The sequence below is a fragment of the Podarcis gaigeae genome, assembly GCF_964106915.1.
Source record: "Podarcis gaigeae genome assembly, chromosome: 3".
Lineage (NCBI taxonomy): Eukaryota > Metazoa > Chordata > Lepidosauria > Squamata > Lacertidae > Podarcis > Podarcis gaigeae.
In genome coordinates, this window is record NC_139680.1 from 27,172,919 (window position 1) to 27,192,023 (window position 19,105).

The 19,105-nt window shown below is 42.9% G+C and overlaps 1 long non-coding RNA gene across 1 annotated transcript in view; it reads left to right on the top strand.

Moving 5' to 3' along the window:
- LOC310840822 overlaps window positions 1-19,105 on the top strand; it is a 264,464-nt gene that overhangs the window by 181,243 nt on the left and 64,116 nt on the right. Inside the window, exon 2 of the long non-coding RNA XR_014562175.1 lies at window positions 11,450-11,564. This is a non-coding gene — a long non-coding RNA (uncharacterized lncRNA). The remainder of the gene's footprint in view (window positions 1-11,449; window positions 11,565-19,105) is intronic.

Sequence of the window (19,105 nt, forward strand, 5' to 3'; positions counted from 1 at the left end):
TTCTTCTGCAAATTTTTGGTGTGCTCCCCATGACCTCGTGGACTGGAAGATAAGGCCCAAATATTTGAAAGAAGAAGAAGAAGTGTTTGGATTTGATATCCTGCTTTATCACTACCCTAAGGAGTCTCAAAGTGGCTAAAAATCTCCTTTCCCTTCCTCCCCCACAACAAACACTCTGTGAAGTGAGTGGGGCTGAGAGACTACAGAGAAGTGTGACTAGCCCAAGGTCACCCAGCAGCTGCATGTGGAGGAGCGGAGACGCGAACCCAGTTCCCCAGATTACGAGTCTATCGCTCTTAACCACTACACCACACTGGCTCTGAAAGCTTTGACCTGTTTGATTGGCCCATGATGAACATGTAATGAGAACAGGAAGTGCATGTCACCTGCACCTGCTGTGCTTGTGCTTCCTAAATGGGGGTTCAAGCATTTTCCCCCAAAGACCGGGGCTTTAGAATCTCTCAGAACAGGATCGCATTAATTTGGTGTCTTATCTGGTGCTGGCGTATCATTTCCACCTGTAAGCAGGCTCCTCCTAAGCTAAGAAAGGCATCTTGCCCCCAAATCGTCTAGTGAGCTTCAAAGCTGAGCAGGGATTTGAATCTAGTACATGGCAGAGGCTCTATTATTCCACCGTATTATGTGGAATCTCAAGCAAAACCAAGCCATTCAAAGCATTCCTCCCTCCCCGCCACATCTCTCCTGTCGCCTGTGATGAATCATTTGCATAACACTTGATAATAGCAACTTTATCTACTGCCAATGGAAGCCATAAAGTTAGTGTCAAAGGGGATGCCTCCTCTAAAATCTTTAATGACTCCTTTGGATAGGTGCAATAAAAGAGATCAGCATAACCGCTAAATGTGAGCAGTGCATAAACTTGGGCTTTAGCCTCTAAATTTAGGCTCAGAAACAACACTCCAGGCTGGAGCAGCTAAGGCACCAGATCCCCAAGAAGTACAGCTACTTATATATAATTGTTCAGACTCACTGATAGCAAAAAAGGGGTTTATTATTATTATTCTAACAGAGCATCGGTGAGAGTAAAGGCGCCGGTCTCTGGTAAATTCCCCTAATTAAAATGCTAACAACTTGGTTGGCAATTGGCTCTGTTAGGAGACAAGCATATTGCAAGATCTCACCAAAGAGTTAGCAGGAAAAGTCCTTTGGGTTAAAGCATGTTTGAAATAACTAATAAATAAACAAAACAATATATACATACTCTCTTTATTTTATTTAAAACTTAAGAATTAATAGATAAATGACCCGCTTTGTAAATTACAAGTCCCTCTCCTTTACGTTGCGACTAATTGACAACTATGTAGACTTTTTATTTTTTATTTTTTAAAGGGAAGGGAATGAAAGGATTTGAGCTGGCTCTGCTCCCATTACCACAATGTTGCTGGAGCGCAGCCATCTGCCACAGCTGCTGCTCGTTTTAACTGCCACTCTAATTGACAATGAACCCGGAGACCTGTAATAATTGTGTCTGCTCTGTGACTTCAGCAGGTAATGCCTCCCTTTTAGCATCCATCAAGCCCCATCTGCGGCCCAAAACTCTGCCTTTCTCCCAAGATGCGGAGTCCCTTCAGTGTTTGTTCGGATTTGAGAGTTGGGAGAGATCATCTGCTTGCTTAGGGAAAACCCTGAGGGAAGTGGCACCTGCAGCATCCGAGCCAAACAGTTCTCTGGCTTGTTGTCCAATTTTAATCCCAGGCTTCCCTGCAATGTTTGCTGTGTGCAGGCTTTGCTATATCAACTGTGGAGTTAATTGAAAGGCACTCTTAAATGATATCTGCTTTCCATGTAAATCTCAGTATCTCATGTAAATGGTTTCTTCATGAGATAATCTCCGATCGATTGTCCTTGCTGTTCCACAGAGATAAGGGCTACACACACCTTAAACCACCAGGACCTTAACATAAAATTATTATTCAATTGCGTTTGCAGTGCAGAGGTTCAGGCACTTTTGAGACATGAGATCTGAGCTAATCTGGAACGCAGAAAGCTGCTGAGCACCTTGTTTCCTGCGCTGGATTGCTCCGCTAAGCCAATAGTGTCCACTCTGACTGGCAACAGCTCTCCAAGGCCTCATGCAGAGCTCTTCCACAATACCTGTTATCTCATTTTTTTTTCAACTGAAAAGGTTGAATATTGAACCTCTAACCTTCTGCATGTAAAATATTACCCCTTTCCAAGGAGCTATGGACTTTCCTTTAGGAAAAGTCTTAAAATGTATGGACAATTTGTTTTCTCCCGATTTGCTGTTTTTGGCACCTGCTAAAACATTTTTTTCTTTAAGCAAGCCTACCCAGACACAACTATTTGACATGCATTTAAATATTAGTTAATCATATATTCTTTTAAAAACTGTTGGGTTTTGTCTATATTTTGGAAAACTTAAGTTTTTAACTTCTGATTTGATCAGTCATTTTAACGCATAAATGTTTTAGGAGGAGTTTAGATTTGATATTCCGCTTTATCACTACCGGAAGGAGTCTCAAAGCAGCTAACAGTCTCCTTTCCCTTCCTCCCCCACAACAAACACTCTGTGAGGTGAGTGAGGCTGAGAGACTTCAGAGAAGTGTCACCCAGCAGCTGCATGAGGGGGGAAGTGAACCCGGTTCACCAGATTACGAGTCCACCGCTCTTAACCACTACACCACATAGCTAAAGTGCATAGAGGTTTTGATGATTAAGCAGTATATAAATGATATTCTTCTTTTTTTAATGTTTTGGAACCTAGCAGCCTGTTTCCAGTACTATGAGACAAAGCTTGAAGCAGTCAAATGCATGCCATCCAACATTTCTCCAGTGAAAATAGGGACATCCTAATCCATGCCACTACTAATAATAATGTTATTATTTATATCCCACCCATCTGACTGGGTTTCCCAGCCACTCTGGGTGGCTTCCAACATATATAGAAAATATAATGAAACATTAAAGACTAAAAAATTTCCCTATACAGGGCTGCCTTCAGCTGTCTTCTAAAGGTTGTATAATTACTTATCTCCTTGGCTCCATACCCTACAACATTTCTCAGATGAAAATAGGGATGTCCTAAGGGAAAATGGGATATTCCGGTATCAAATCAGAAACTGGGAAGGCTTCTGTAAATCGGGACTGTCCATGGAAAATACTTGGAGAAAACACTTGGAGGTTCTGAGCTACCACTAAATGTTTCAGCATTGTAGCTGTTTATTGTGACATTTATTTTAAAAGGTAAAGGTAAAGGACCCCTGACAGTTAAGTCCAGTTGCAGACCACTCTGGGGTTGTGGCGCTCATCTTGCTTTACAGGCCGAGGGAGCTGGCGTTTGTCCACAGACAGTTTTTCCGGGTCATGTGGCCAGCATGACTAAGCCACTTCTGGCACAATGGAACACTGAAACCAGAGCAGTGTATGGAAACACTGTTTACCTTCCCGCCAGAGCGGTACCTATTTATCTACTTGCACTGGCTTGCTTTCAAATTGCTAGGTTGGTAGGAGCTGGGACAGAGCAACGGGGGCTCACCCCGTCACAGGGATTCGAACCACTGACCTTCTGATTGGCAAGCCCAAGAGGTTCAGTGGTTTAGACCATAGTGCCACCTGCGTCCCATTTCTTTACCATTGTCCAAACTGAAAATCCAATGAGCATAAGTCTGTTATGACAGATCTGTTTTCCTAATACTGAGGGGTTTCGGGTTTCTTAATGAAACAGTTGAATGACATAAAACTCATCTGAGATCTCAAAGCCCTTTAAGGGGATTCAGACTTCATACGACTTGTTTTGATACTTCCTTTACAGCACTTGGTACGATCTTGTGTAACATGCCCATACAAAGGAGAAGGAAGTCTTGGGCCTGCCCCATGGGAAGATCTGGTGAGATCTAACTATGGCAAATGCTTAATGTCTTATTTAAATAATCACAATCAAAAGAAAGCAAATCCTGCACATTATTCTTTCTGTTAGGATCAAAGAATTCAGAGGGACACTGAATATCAAACTACACACATGAATGATCACAGAAAAAACAAAAGGCCACATTCTGTTTGCAAGAAACAGAGTCCTTTGCACAAGGATTAACTATTTTTAACAAAACAAAACAAAGCACACCTCCACCAAAGCAATTTTGAACATTGCATGTTGCTGCCAAATCTAATTTGAGATCAGTATCTTGGCTGGATTAACAGGAAAATCTAAATAATATTATTGATTCAGAATCTAGTCGCAAGAAAAGAAGCCTTGAAAAGGTCAAAAGTAGTTTCACATTGACTTTAAAATCCATTTGTACAAATTATGGAAGTTTCCATTGATGTTGCATTTCAGATGTGTGTGTGTGTGTGTGTGTGTGTGTGTGTGAGATATTTGCACTGCTTTATATATAATTTGCAGCATCATTGTACCGCCTGATCACATTCTAATAGAAAAGAGTTTGGATTTGATATCCCGCTTTATCACTACCCAAAGGAGTCTCAAAACAGCTAATATTCTCCTTTCCCTTCCTCCCCCACAACAAACACTCTGAGGTGAGTGGGGCTGAGAGACTTCAGAGAAGTGTGACTGGCCCAAAGTCACCCAGCAGCTGCATGTGGAGGAGCGGAGACGCGAACCCGGTTCCCCAGATTCCGAATCTACTGCTCTTAACCACTACACCACACTGGCTATCTATGGTCTAATCTCCTTTTCCAAAACAGTTAGGTAATTCTGACAATAGTGTTAAATACAATAACAACGTAATGTTGTTGTTTTTTTGATACAAATGAATAACAATTAATAAAACCCAGTAAGGTAAGACTAATGAACACAAATTCAGTGATTTCTAACTTCAGTTTCTGGCTTTTGGTTTATAGAAAAGTCTACTATTGATAAAGGAAGATTACTATCTGTGGTAAATAGATACAGCAATCAGTATCTTAAGAACACTTAAGAACCTTCCGGCATTCCAAATGAAGCTTTGAATTTGATTAAAATAATGTAAATAGGCATGAAGCCACATTTCTGTGGTCAGAGCAATTTGATGCTATCTCCTTTACACAGACTTGAGGGAATTCCTAGTGTTTGTGTGCCAATGCAAAGGAAGCCACTTAAAGAGAAACACATTTTTTGATGCTAAACACGCTGGAGATAGTGGTACATGAGGAAATTAAAAGTACTAAAACTCAGTTCATTAGTAATTATTACTCCGGGTTTATACAGTTGATTAAGCATTTACAAAGTGTAAAGAAAAGAAACATCGGATACTGAGCACTGAGGGGAAAGCATGTTAAGGACTCTCAAACTATGTACTGATCCATCAGTACATTACACGTAGATAGGAGAGGGTTTTTTATTTCCCCAATTAAGTACTGTATTCTTAAAATATACTAAATACGCTTCAGGCAATGAGGTGGATGTGAAGGGTCAGGAGACAAGATTTCAGAGGCCGAAGCAGGTTTGAGAGAGATGCAGGCAAGATTCGAATAAGACCCCCACACCAGTGATTTCTGGGCATAACCCACAGTCTCCAAGACCAGTGAACCAGCCCCCTGCCCCAACTGCCAGAGCTGGGTGGTTCAGGCCCTCCAGCCCCAGCCCCTCCATGTCCAGAAATTCACACACAAACACGCGCACGTGCACACACACACAGTTTCTCCTGGACCAGCAATCCTGGTCATATCCTCACCATACATTTAAAGCATTCCTCTCCTATACCACTTTAACAGTCATTGTTTTCCCCAAAGCATCCTGGGAACCGTAGTTTAAGGGTTGTGACTAAACGGACCTACAATTTGCAGCACCCTTAGCAAACTACAGTTCCCAGGGTTCTCTGTGACTGTTAAAATGGTGTAAGAGTGCTTTAAATGTCTGCAGGTAATGGTTATGTGGTAGCAGCAGGCAGGAGGCTGCTGTGGAACTGCCCAGCCCAGTGTGGTCTGTCTCCTTTTTACTGTGAGTCCTTAAAGAGAATAAAAAGTTATGCTGATTGAGGTAGGATCCTACCTAACCTTATTGGGTGCCAACACCAGACACTCCAAGTGTCCCTATTTTCCAGGGACAGTCCCGAATTTACAGAAGCCATCCTGATTTCTGATTTGATCCCGGAATGTCCCCTTTCTCCTTAGGACATCCCTATTATCATTGGGAAAATGTTGGAGGGTATAGAGTTATGCCTAGCCAAGAAGATATATTAACTATATAACCTTTAGAATACATCTGAAGACAGGCCTGTATAGGGAAGTTGTTTAATATTTTATTATGCTTTAATATATGTTGGAAGACGCCAAGAGTGGCTGGGGCAACCCAGTCAGATAGGCAGGGTATGAATATTATTATTATTATATAGGACATCTATATTTTCATCAGAGAAATTTTGGAGGATATACAACACTGGGCTTTTTTTTGGGGGGGGGAGGAATTGAAATGTTCATCTTGGACAGTGTCATACTTGAAGTTGATGTACAGTGGTACCTTGGGTTACAGACGCTTCAGGTTACAGACTCCCAGAAATAATACCTTGGGTTAAGAACTTTGCTTCAGGATGAGAACAGAAATCAGGCGGCGGCAGTGGGAGGCCCCATTAGTGAAGTGGTACCGCAGGTGAAGAATAGTTTCAGGTTAAGGACAGACCTCCAGAATGAATTAAGTTCTTAACCCAAGGTACCACTGTAATAAGAGCTAGGAGTCTTGCGTGGGTGTGGAGAAGCCTAGTTTCAAACCTCCATTGAGCCCTGAAGCTCACTGGGTGAACTGTGGTCAGTCGCTACCTCTCAGCCTATCCTTCCTCTCAAGGTTGCTGTGAGAATAAAATGTGTGGGAGGGATCCATGCATTGTAACCTGGAGCTCCTTGGAAGAAAAGTAGGATCTAGTTGTAGCAAGTACTGTAAAATAAAATGTGACCAAACAGAATAGTATCTATGTCCTGTTTTAAGAAATGTTTATTCCACCCTTCAAACAAATCCCAGGGCAGTTTGCAACAGTGAAACACAACTTAATAATAATAATAATAATAATAATAATAATAATAAATGCATTAAAACAAGGTACAGTAAATAAAATCATATCACATTAGGTAGACAAATAGACATGTCTACTTGAAAGTAGCCCCATTGAGTTCAAAGGGTCTTACTCCCAGGTTAGAATTACAGAAGAAGTCTGGTTTGCTCAGTTGGGTAGGGTGTGGTGCTGATAATGCCAAGGTCACAGGTTTGGTTCCTGTAAGGGAGAGCTGCCTATTCCTTCATTGCAGAGGGTTGGGCTAGATGATTCTCAGGGTTCCTTCTGACTCCATGCTTCAAGGCTACAATCATATACCCACTTACCTGGGAGTAAGACTCCTTGAATGCAGTTGGGCTTACTTTTAAGTAACAAGACAATTTCGGAAAAACTGATATCAGTAACCTGAATAAAATGCTGTTTCAGCAGAGTTGGCTCCTGCCTTATTTAATGGGGAGGGTGGTTCCACAGACTAGGCATCACAACAGAACCCTCCTCCCCAGATGCGCTTCAGCAGGCCAAAGCCCAACCAAAAGTCCCTCTGCTGAATACTGAGCCAAGTGGGAAAGTGTGCCACAAGTAAGAAAGAGAGAGAGAGAGAGAGAGAGAGAGAGAGAGAGAGAGAGAGAGAATATCAATCTCTCAGTCTATATGCAATGCCCTGGCCCTCCCTGCCCCACCAACCCTTGTCACAGGGGTGGAGAAGGGGGCAGTTTTTTACCTCTGGCCTAATGAGTTGGAAAGCAAGCTGTAACACAGCGTGGGTGAGAAAAGCGGAGTCCTGGCCTGCCTTTACACGGTAACCAATTATCTGGAAGGAAAAGAGGACTTTGGCACAATAATGGAGGCTCTGTTCTGAAAGACTACAGAAAACAAGGGGCAGAAAGGATGGGAGTGAGGCACACTGAATGTACGATATGCCACAACCAGTGGGCAAACTGGGATTCAATCCAATGGGCAGTAAGGAATGCAGGGAGCACAGGACTAGGACAGTGTCAGGAGACATGGGAGAATGGAAGAATCTTAGAGCAAGCGTCCTTTACCTAGTTTAAAAGAATTTAGAAGAACGTATAAGGGGCCTGTAGAAAACTACAGTCTTGCTTATAACTGAGTTAGCAAAATTCACCTCAGGGTCATCTACACATACAAAGAATGTGTATATTGTGACCTTTCCTATGGAAGCACAGGTATAGAGGGTTGCCATACATCTGGGATTTCCTGGACATGTTCTGTTTTGGGGGGGGGCAGCACCCCCATCCAGGTAGAATTTTATATTTTGGATTTGGGGGTTGGCAGTTCCATCATTGTGAGAAGTGAGGTTACAGGGAACCAGACAGAGGGCCTTCTCGGTAGTGGAGCCCACCCTGTGGTACGCCCTCCCTTCAGATGTGAAGGAAAAAAGCAGCTATCTTATCTTTAAAAGACATCTGAAGGCAGCCCTGTTTAAGTTTTTAATATTTAATGCTGCGTTGTTTTTAACACTCGATTGGAAGCTGCCCAGAGTGGTGTTCAAAGGTGCTGTGCCCCAAAACAGGAAGTGTGCATTGAGTGGCCTGGGGCGGCCTCCTGGGGGTTGCACTATGCCTGGTTTTTAACACTCGATTGGAAGCTGCCCAGAGTGGTGTTCAAAGGTGCTGTGCCCCAAAACAGGAAGTGTGCATTGAGTGGCCTGGGGCGGCCTCCTGGGGGTTGCACTATGCCTGGTGATATTCCTGGCTGCTGCCAGGCCTTCCATAACTTTTTTGGGGCCCCGCTAGGCTATGCGCTGCCCCCAGCAGTCGCCAGGCATTCCGCGATATCCCATTGTGAGCAGGAGGCCAAAGACTGCAAAAGTAAGAGAGGGCAAGGAAGAAGGGGGGAGCAGGCAGGCGAGGAAGGAGTTAGCGGCAGGGAGGGGCGAGTGAGGGAGATGCAGGATGGCGGTGGTGGGGTGTCCCGATGGGGGGAGGTGTCTGGGTTTTTGAACCCTAAAGGCATATTGAATTTCCGGTAACAGAGAGCACATCCTTCTCTGCCTGGACACTGAGGTCCAGCTCCGAGGGCCTTCTGGTGGTTCCCTCACTGCGAGTAGCCAAGATACAGGGAACCAGGCAGAGGGCCTTCTCGGTAGTGGCGCCCGCCCTGTGGAACGCCCTCCCACCAGATGTCAAAAGGAAAAATAACTACCAAACTTTTAGAAGATATCTGAAGGCAGCCCTGTTTAGGGAAGCTTTTAATGTCTAATAGGTTATTGTATTTTAATGTTTTGTTGGAAGCCGCCCAGAGTGGCTGGGGAAGCCCAGCCAGATGGGCGGGGTATAAATAATAAATTATTATTATTATTATTATTATTATTATTATTATTATTATTCACATCCTCTCTCCAAAGACCACACTCCTTAATGACCCAGGTCTGAACCTTCCTTAAGTGTTTCCCACTGAACTATGAAAATCCTCCTTGCTTTACTGGGTGGAGTATTGAGAGAGGGGGGGTGTATAAGCATATGCAATTCTAGGTAACAGTTGCACGTTGTTTCACACCTTTTGCTTCAGGCTCTGCTTGCCCTGACATGTGGCCCTCATAAGATTGGCCAGAAGGAAATGAGGCCCTCAGTCTTAAAAGTCCCCCTCTCCTGCTTGCAGCTGAAGCTTTCTTTGTATCACTCAACAGAGCAGAAGCAGGAATTAGAACAACAGCAAGTGAGCAAAGGATATCAAGGCAAACTACTTGGATAAGAGAGCCCATTGAGCTAAGTTTAGTGTGGATAAAAGCTTACTAACTAAGATTAATGTATCTGAAAACAACTCGGAGGGTAGGTAGTCTGGCATTACAACATCAGGAGGGATAGAATGGAGAATAAGGTAGTTGTAAAGCGTAAATGTTATTGGAAGAGACAAGATAAGCGGAGAGTTATCAAGTAGGCTTAAAATGGATAGGAAGCGAGGCAGGAGATGAATGGCCAGGGAGAGGCAGTCTTTCTTCCAAGCTCTGAGGACACCCAGGAGATGCTGGTTCAATGGCCTATTCAGTTGCCAGTGTTTGTAGGGAGAGTCCAGAAGAAGTCTTCTTCAGAACAGGAGTGCTGTCCAATTCCTCAGGGAAACAGAACAGAGAGGCACTATTTAAAGAAGGAATTAATGAGTTCCTGTTTGGATAGGCATTCTCTTCTGGGAAGAAACAAAGAGAAAAACTGACTGTTCTTAGAGCTGATTCAGAGAAAACTCAAATGCTTGAGTTGATATGAATTCGGGGAACGCAGAAGCAAAATGCCCCAGCTGGTAATCGGGGTGATGTTGCAAATAATGCACCCAACACAAAGTTCATTTCCGATGCAACGAGAAACCAATGGAAACCCATGCCAGCCACTTCCGTTGGCTCCCACTGGCCTGAACCAAACCAAAGTCTGCTACATTATCCAAGGCTAGAATTCTAAGTCTTTCCATTGTGATGTTGCATTCTGGTGCTTTAATTACTGCATCTTCATTCACTGAGTGACATTCAGGGTTACGGTTCTTTAACTTGTATTTTGTGGTTTTAATTTGTCACTATCCTGAGATGTTTCTGAGGAAGGGAGGTGTCCATGTTTTTTAGGTTCATGTGTGAAATTGCTGCTGAGCAAAACAACTCCTCATAAGTTTATCAGTCTTCAGAGGGCCACAGGAGGTTGTATTATCCCTGCCCCCTTGCAGTATTTTAGTTATCTGAATGCCAAGCCCTCTTGCGTTGCTCTTTTGCAAGTTATCAAATCATTCCTTATTAAATTCTCCTGAAAAGCCTTTCTAGGACTTCTTCCTGAGAGATGAATTGGTTTAAATACTGTCTGTGCTCATCTGATAGTGGCTGAAAATTTACCACTGAAAGGTAACCATCTCTTAATTTTTGAGGCGGATTGTCAGATAAGTACAGAGAAGCATAATATCCTCTGAGTATGTTGCTGATCAAAACCAATACCAACCGTTCAATCTTCTCAGCAGAGAGGTCATGTTAAGTCATAGGTTTGGACATGGGATGTACACCATGAGATGTACAGTTAGATCAGTGTTTAATGGTTCTTCTATTTGTTTAAAAACCAATAAATATTTGTTTGTTTGTTTGTTTTTAAAAACCATACCTTATTGCAGGAGGAGATATAGACCAGGAGTAAGCAACTTGTGTGATCCACCAAGCTGAATATAAGCCACCTTGCATGACAGCCCATCAGTCTTACAAGTATTGTAAAAACTCCTGTCATTGACTAAAAAAAAACAGTACAGTCGTCAAGCTGCTGGTAGACCCCAATATATGGCTGGTGTGTGTTGCCCTCAGCTTGGTAGGTCATAAACTGGGTGGGTCTGTTGCAGGTCTTCAGAGGTTTCATCAGATACTGCTTTGTTGACACTCCGGTCATCTTTCCCATTCTGTTTCCTTCCTCTAAATCTCGCTGGATGGAAACACAATGTCCAACGTTAAGACAACAAAGCCTGTCTGACTGCTCAGGGATCTTTTATTTGTTTGTTGTCTTTTCTAGAAGAGGTCCCCCGCTCTTACTTGGATCGCCAGTCAATGCACTGTTTGCAGAGAACATCCAACGGAGATTTAATGGTAATGCGGGGAATGGCTGAGACAAGTGGAACCACGGCCAGGTAGGACAAATTAAACAGTAATGTGGTTGTGGTACTTACTTCAGACACATTGCACTTTGACAAAGGATATTCAGTCAGCTGCAGCACAACCTTTAACTTGCAATACAAACAATCTTGCAAAGAAGTGTTACCGTTTAAACTCCTAGCCTCTGTTTGATTATTTTTCTCATTCTCTGATTTCCTCCATGTTAATCTAGCTTAACACTTAAAAGCCTTGTTATCACCTCATTCCCTTGCTGGAACAAGAACACTGCATCAATTACTCTAGTGTGCTAATAAACAACATAATCACTCCTGCTAATGATGATGATGATATCCTGCCTTTTTCCCAGGCTAGGAAAATAATAATAATAATAATAATAATAATAATAATAATAATAATAATGGCCTTATACCCCACCCATCTGGCTGAGTTGATCCAGCCACTCTGGGTGGATTCCAACACATATAAAAATAATAATATAACATCAAACATTAAAAACTTCTCAATAGAGGGCTGTCTTAAGATGTCTTCTAAAAGTTGTGTAGTTCTTTATCTCTTTGACATCTGATGGGAGGGTGTTCCACAGGGAGGGCACCACTACTGAGAAGTCCCTCTCTCTGGTTCCCTGTAACCTCACTTCTGGCAATGAAGGAACTGCCAGAAGGCCATTGGAACAATGGGGCTGGAGACACTCCTTCAGGTATACACGGCAAGGCCCATGAGGGCTTTAATGGCCAGCACCAACACTTTGAATTGTGCTCGGAAACATAAGGCAGCTCACACGGATTAAAACTGTACAGATAAAATACAGAAAGCTAAAACCACATTAAAAATAATAGTTAAATTAACAGAATTTAAACAATATAAAAACAAATACAGTTAATAAAAACAGGACAGCAATAATAAAAAGCCCTTTCTTTAAATAGCAGTCAGAATAAAAGCATCTTTGCCTGCCAGTGACAAAGAGGGAGCCAGTCAGGCATGCCTAGGGAGGGCATTCCAAAGTTGGGGACCAGGCACCAAGAAGGTCTTCTCCTGTGGCCACATACGGACAACCCTGTGATTGCTTGAATCGGGAGACTTAGCATGGTCAGGGAACGTTGCTATGCTGTGCCATGCCTCACCCACACAGCGACGTTCTGTGGTCTGTCAAGTTCTTAACAACTGCCATGCTTCCACACTTCCAGGTAGCAAAAGCAGTTGTATCAAGTCCCTGGCAGGCCACCATTTGGCTTGCCAGTTCTCCAATTCCAAGAACAATCTTGTTCGTTTTAGGCAGAGCAATAGTTGGCTTCCCTCAGAATGACAGCTCCTATGTCTCAGCATAGATCAATTGCCATATATATATGCTGCTTGATGCATGCTAGCTCAGAACTTTATTTGGGACACAATGATAAATTTCTGGGTAAGTATCCATTCTAGGAAAATCAGCACAGGGTGGAGGTGAGAGGGGAATTACAGATATGCTGCAAATTGTGTGTGTGTGTGTAGAGAGAGAGAGAGAGACAGATTTCAGAATAAAGTTAACCGCACACAGTTTGCAAAACATTGGCATTTTATCATTTTTTATTTATGGAATGCATTAAAATGGGAGATGCTAATATACCGTGCACTAAAAAGAAATCCTATAAACAATTCTCCTCTGTGCCATCAAAACCATTAACCATACGGCAAGAGATGGGCAAGGGAAACAGCTCATATTCCTATGTCCAATCCCTTAACTCCAAACAGACTGCAAGAGCACCTTGGTAGTTATTTTTCACATAAGGTACATTTAGTTTCACTGTCTTGTCAGGATAAGCCAAATAAAACTGGAAGGGAGACGGAAGGAGCGGGAGAAAGAGAGACCCATACATTTGGGTTATAGCAGGCTAGATGATATGTTTATTTCTAAAAGCCCCCCAGAGCAAGTCTTTTTCCCAGGCACACAATATATGCATAATCACCCAATTTCAAGGAAGATTAAATATACACATCAGGATTCTTGAAATGCCGTAATGCCTCTTTGGGGATCTGGTGGCCTTGGAAATTTGCCACCAGTGGCTACCATTGAAGTCAATCCAGATTCTCCTCTTCGCTATCTCCTTTCTCGAATATACCTACTGGGGATCAGCAGTGACTAGCCACTTCCCCCTTTCCTATCTTCCTTCTGCTCCTATTCGCCTGACACAAAATGGGATTGTTCCAAACAATCAATTATAACTTCAGATTCCACACTTTCCTTTAACATTGCGAATTCCAGATCAAGCTCCAGCTGATGTTTCTTCCATCGTTTTTCCAGTCCCCCCATTCAGCTCATTGATAGTTTAACATGGTGGGTGTGAGCATTTTGGTCATGCTCAGCGTAGATCTTGCACTGAGCACATTGCTCTTGTCGGATCATCGGGGTGAATAGAATTTGTATCCAATGTAATGAGCACATTTTCTAATAAATGCCTGTGTTTGTGTGTGTGTGTGTGTGTGTGTGTGTGTGTGTGTGTCACATGGCATCTTCTGGGTCATAGAAATCAGTTGCTCTAATAAAAATGCAAAGGTCCCCAGAACATTTATTCTGTAAACAGGTAAGTAACAAACAACTTGATGATTCCTATTGCTATGCGCCGGTCACTTCAAACAGATTCCAGGACCCAGTGATGCTGCCAGCTACAAAATTCTCCTACCTGTTGAACACCAGAGTTCTTTTAAGGTCAGCATAACTACATAATATTTTGTGGGGAAAGGGCAGCTTAAAATGGCTCGTTATCTTGTTTCCTATAGTCAAGGAGTACTATGTTTCATGTTCTCTTGCTCCAAATGGAAGAGTTTAAATGCCTACCCAGAGGGCATCATATCGTTAAGATAGTCAGGGTAAACCTATTATGCTTTTAATAAAACCATCCTATAAAGGGAAGTGCATGGCTTAAACATTTTTTTCTATTTAAAAAAAAAACCTGGCTTATTTTACATTGAGAATGTATTAGTAAAATGAGTTCAGGGGAGGCACACAGAAAGCTTGGGATTCTGGTTATCATTTCTCTGTCGTCTCTTTGTGTGTTCAAAAGGTACTTACGTAGATTGTGCCGTAATCTAAAACCCAACTGGCTGTTTTTTTCTTGCAACAGAAGGGAGTTTTCTTTATTTTGAAATGAAGAGATACAGTGACAAGGTCCCGTGGGCTCAGGCTCAAAAACAAGCTTCCAGGACTTGGTAATGTTCAGTAGTAGACAGTGGCGTAGCGTGGGGGGTGCAGGGGGGGCCGGCCGCACCGGGCGCAACATCTGGGGGTTAGGGTTAGGGGTCGCAATTCCACGGGTTAGGGGGCGCAAATCCACGGGTTAGGGGGCACAAATTACTTGCCTTGCCCCGGGTGCTGACAACCCACGCTACGCCACTGGTAGTAGAAACGGTTCTTGATTAAAATCTCAGCTGGAGAAAGTATTCCCAGTTCCTGCCATACATTGAAATACTGCTCCCAATTAAACTGCTCCAGGTTTTTGGGTGGGTGGTGTGTTTGTGGGTGTATAAAAGCCCACCCCCTCTATGGGACACTGCTGCTTTCAACTTTCACTTTTGCAGTGGGTTTTTGCCGCAGCCTCGGTTTCCCCAGAAGCAGAACTTCAAAACAACTCCCAGGCCATTCACTGGAGCTGTTTCTCTCTTGTTGCTTTGCACAAGGGGTTGTTTTGAAAAGCTGACCCTGGTAAAACCGCCTCTCAGGGACAAAAGCTCTCCCCCTAATGTTCACACATTGGGTCAAAATGTCCCCCCAACAGTGGATAGGCTGTAGCCCCACAGGTTTCCCAGGGACAACTCTTCAAAATAGCTTCTTTCCAGTCTGACTCACCTCTATAAGATTATGAAACACTATGAAGATTATTGGAGATGTTACGATGTGGCTGAAAAGGGAGCCATAGTGGGCAAATAAGTGATTTTGCATAGTTTCAAGGGTAGCCAATGTGTGCCTTGCAGATGCCTCAGCCCCAGACAGCAAGGTCAGTGTTTAGGGATTCTGGGAGCTGTAGTCTGACAAAAATCCAGACGGCAGCATGTTAGCTGCCCCTGTTGTAGTTAACATAGCTGTCAACTTTTCCCTTTCCTTGCGAGGAATCCTATTCGGAATAAGGGAATTTCCCTTAAAAAAGGAAAACGTTGACAGCTATGCATTAACAATATCATTCAATAATAACAATAATGTGTGGGGAGGCCAAGAAATTCACCATTGTCACGATCACTGGAAGGCTCACAATCCATTCTAACCCTAATATTTTGTGTGCATGCCTCTTTCATGTGCCTTTTCTCCCTTACTGAATGTGTGCCTTGGTTTGCTTCCAAAGCGTTCGAAAAATGATTATTTTCATTAGCAAAATAGCATTACGGTATGTCTTGTGCAAAGTCATTTCAATCAAAGGGAAAAGTCAATGTCATCTATTATCTGGCAGATAGATTGCATTTGTGCTGACACAGATGAGTGGTTCATGTTCATATTCAGATGCCTAGGCACAATAGGTCTCTTCTAAGCATCCTACCTCCATCTGGTATGTTGTTTGCACCTCAAACATCTGAATACAAAGAAGGCTAGATATGCTCAGGTTAGCGATATCTGCATATGCCTCGTTTAATTGGAGTTGAATAATATCGCAGGGCTGTTTAGCCGGGAGCTTGAAATAATGAGCATAACTACTGTTAGGCTCAGCGACTGAGCCTGCATAAAACATTTCTTTTCTAAGGGTTCAGTTTTCTGATCAGATTATTATTGGACAATCAGAATATAAAGTAGTAGCTGATCTCTCCCCCCACCTTCTCTCCACACAAGCACCTCTTTTATAAATATTGCATGTTTCTGATACATATGTACTTTGGTGTAGGATTAAAAGCATGAGCTATTCCAAGCAGTCTCGGTGATTGTAAAAAAAGCCACCGTTTCTTAGCCTTGCTTCTTTCTCCCCAATGATATGGGCATAAGGGTGGTCTACCTTACAAAGACGTTGTGTTGGGATACCATATTTGTAGTAAGCTCTACGTACCTCCCAGGGAGAGAACTGTGCATGCCACCTCAAGCTCCTTGGATGAAAGATGGGAGATCAATGCAATAAATGAATGAATGGAAGATCTGGAATTAAATGGTCAGGCATGGCTATGTTACGACCAGGAACCTTTAAATCCCTTCATTGTTGATGCGATATGATTTGTACATCCTAACAGGGTAAAGGATGAAAGATAGATTAATAAATATCTAAACATCTGAGTAAGGAATAAAGTATCTAGTCAGTTGCTACAGAAGAGCTTTCCTTGTTCCTAGTAGCCTGGTGATGTAGCACTGAATTTGGCGGGGATGTTCAGTTAAGTGTAAAGTAATAGGGTGCAAATGAAGGGCTTCTTGTCCAATACTGAGATAACAGGTTTTGCTAGGAAACATAATTTGATTTGCGGAATATGTCCTTGGATCCAGTTAGGGGTTTTATGTGTCAGGAGCTCGTCCTACACTCGAGTAGGACCCTGGTAGAGACACATGCCCGAGTGGCCTGTTCTCTCCCTCCTGGTCAATCGTTCAGGAGCTTCATTAGCTTTCTTCTGCCCAAACATCACAGCGACTGATGCCAACAGACATCGGCACACTCAGGGATCCGCAGAGTGTTCGCAGTTTGCGTAACAGAACTCAGCAACTCAGCATTTTGGCTAATCTACTTTATTTACATATAAACACACACAGAACACTGCAACATGGCTCCTTCTCTCTCTAGCATCAGACAGCAAAGAGAGAGAACAAAGGACAATAGTCCCACTTCACGGAACACAGTCACACAAACATCCTGTCTCCATCACTTCCCACACTGTGGAGTCAAAACACACACTGGCATGTGAAAGATAACAATCCCATGACTGCAATCAGGGAGCAGGAATTCTAACATTATGTACACAGAAGCAAAACTGCACAGACATATCCTATCTAGTTAAGAAACCCCACATCGCTACAAGTGTGGTACGCATGGTTACTGGCTCTATCCTACTGCACACGTCTTTGTTGGGAAACTGTAGTGAAATGTAATCACTACTACTCCTGCATCTCACAAATGTATCAGTGATAATATGACGGGAGCTATGTGCTCTCACTGGTTGCTGTGATTGGTGCAGCTTCTTAAACATACATATTTCTAAGTCACCCACTTCTCCCCATGCTGCTATTTATTATTCTGGTCAATTGCTTTTTTTGTAAAACATTTAACAGTACCTTACAGTGGCCATTCAATAGCCCTGGAAATTATTTCGAGTCACTATTTAAGAAAGGATTTCCCCTCTCTCTCTGGGCGCATCCATTTACTATGAAAATAAAAAGTAGACCACAGCTATTTTCAACATAGAGGGCTGTTCGCTATTTCCACATGATCAAATGCTGCCTTGCCTTGCCAGCTTGACACAAAATGAGTCTTAGCAGATGGTAAGTGGAATGTAAAGTGAGCTCTCGTCTATCTGACAGACAGTGTCACTTGCTGACTGCCTAAATGTGTTAGGTATGTTAGCACATCTCTTCTTCCTGTTCTGGAAGCTGGGAGGTGGTGTGGGCCTGTGGGACAAGCGGGAATGGAAAGGGAATAGCAGACAGGCAATTAAAAGGCAAGGGAGAGAAAAACGTGATTTCTCCTAATCAAAACATCTAGGTGCTTGTGTATGTGTGTGATAGATTGTGTGTGTGTGAGAATGCTAGGATAGGGCTTGGGAGACCAGGGTTCAAACCCCCCACTCAGACATGATCTTGGGGCAATTACTGCCTCTCAGCCTAAACTACCTCACAAGGTGTTCGATTTCCCCATTATTATTATTATTATTATTATTATTATTATTATTAAGAATTTATTACTTATACCCCACCCATCGGGGCGGATTCCAACAGAATATTAAAAACACCATCAAATGTTAAAAACTTAGGGCTGCCTTCAGATGTCTTCTAAAAGTAAGATAGTTGCTTATTTCCTTGACATCTGATGGGAGGGCGTTCCACAAGGCGGGCACCACTACTGAGAAGGCCCTCTGCCTGGTTTCCTGTAACCTCACTTCTTTTAGTGAGGGGACTGCCAGAAGACCCTCGGAGCTGGACCTCTGTGTCTGGGCTGAACAATGGGGGTGGCAAGCTGTTCAACCCTCAGACAGTTTCTGAGGAAAGCTTTTTATTTTTTACTTTTTTGCAGCACTGCCTTCCTGTGTGATTGCTTCTATGCCCCACGTTTGTGTAAATAACAACAAACTGATTATTATATATATATAAAACCCCAGTTTTCCAATACTCACCGCTTCATAGGAAACTGACCCTGTAACAACTGCCCTAAATGCCCTCTTTGGGGAAAGGGGGAACCACAGATCAGTATTGGGTAGGTGCAGGGGCCTTCAATGCGAGAGAATAGATTCATAAAGCGTGGTATCATAATGTATCATTTGCATTGTGTTATCTTGAGATGGAATAAAGGCTCAACCATGTTAATTTGAAGAACACCAGCATCATTAAATGGTGAAAGTGCTGTTACAGTATCTGAACTAAAATCTGTGGGTCGTGCTATGAATCGTATGATTATTTTCAGATTCTGTG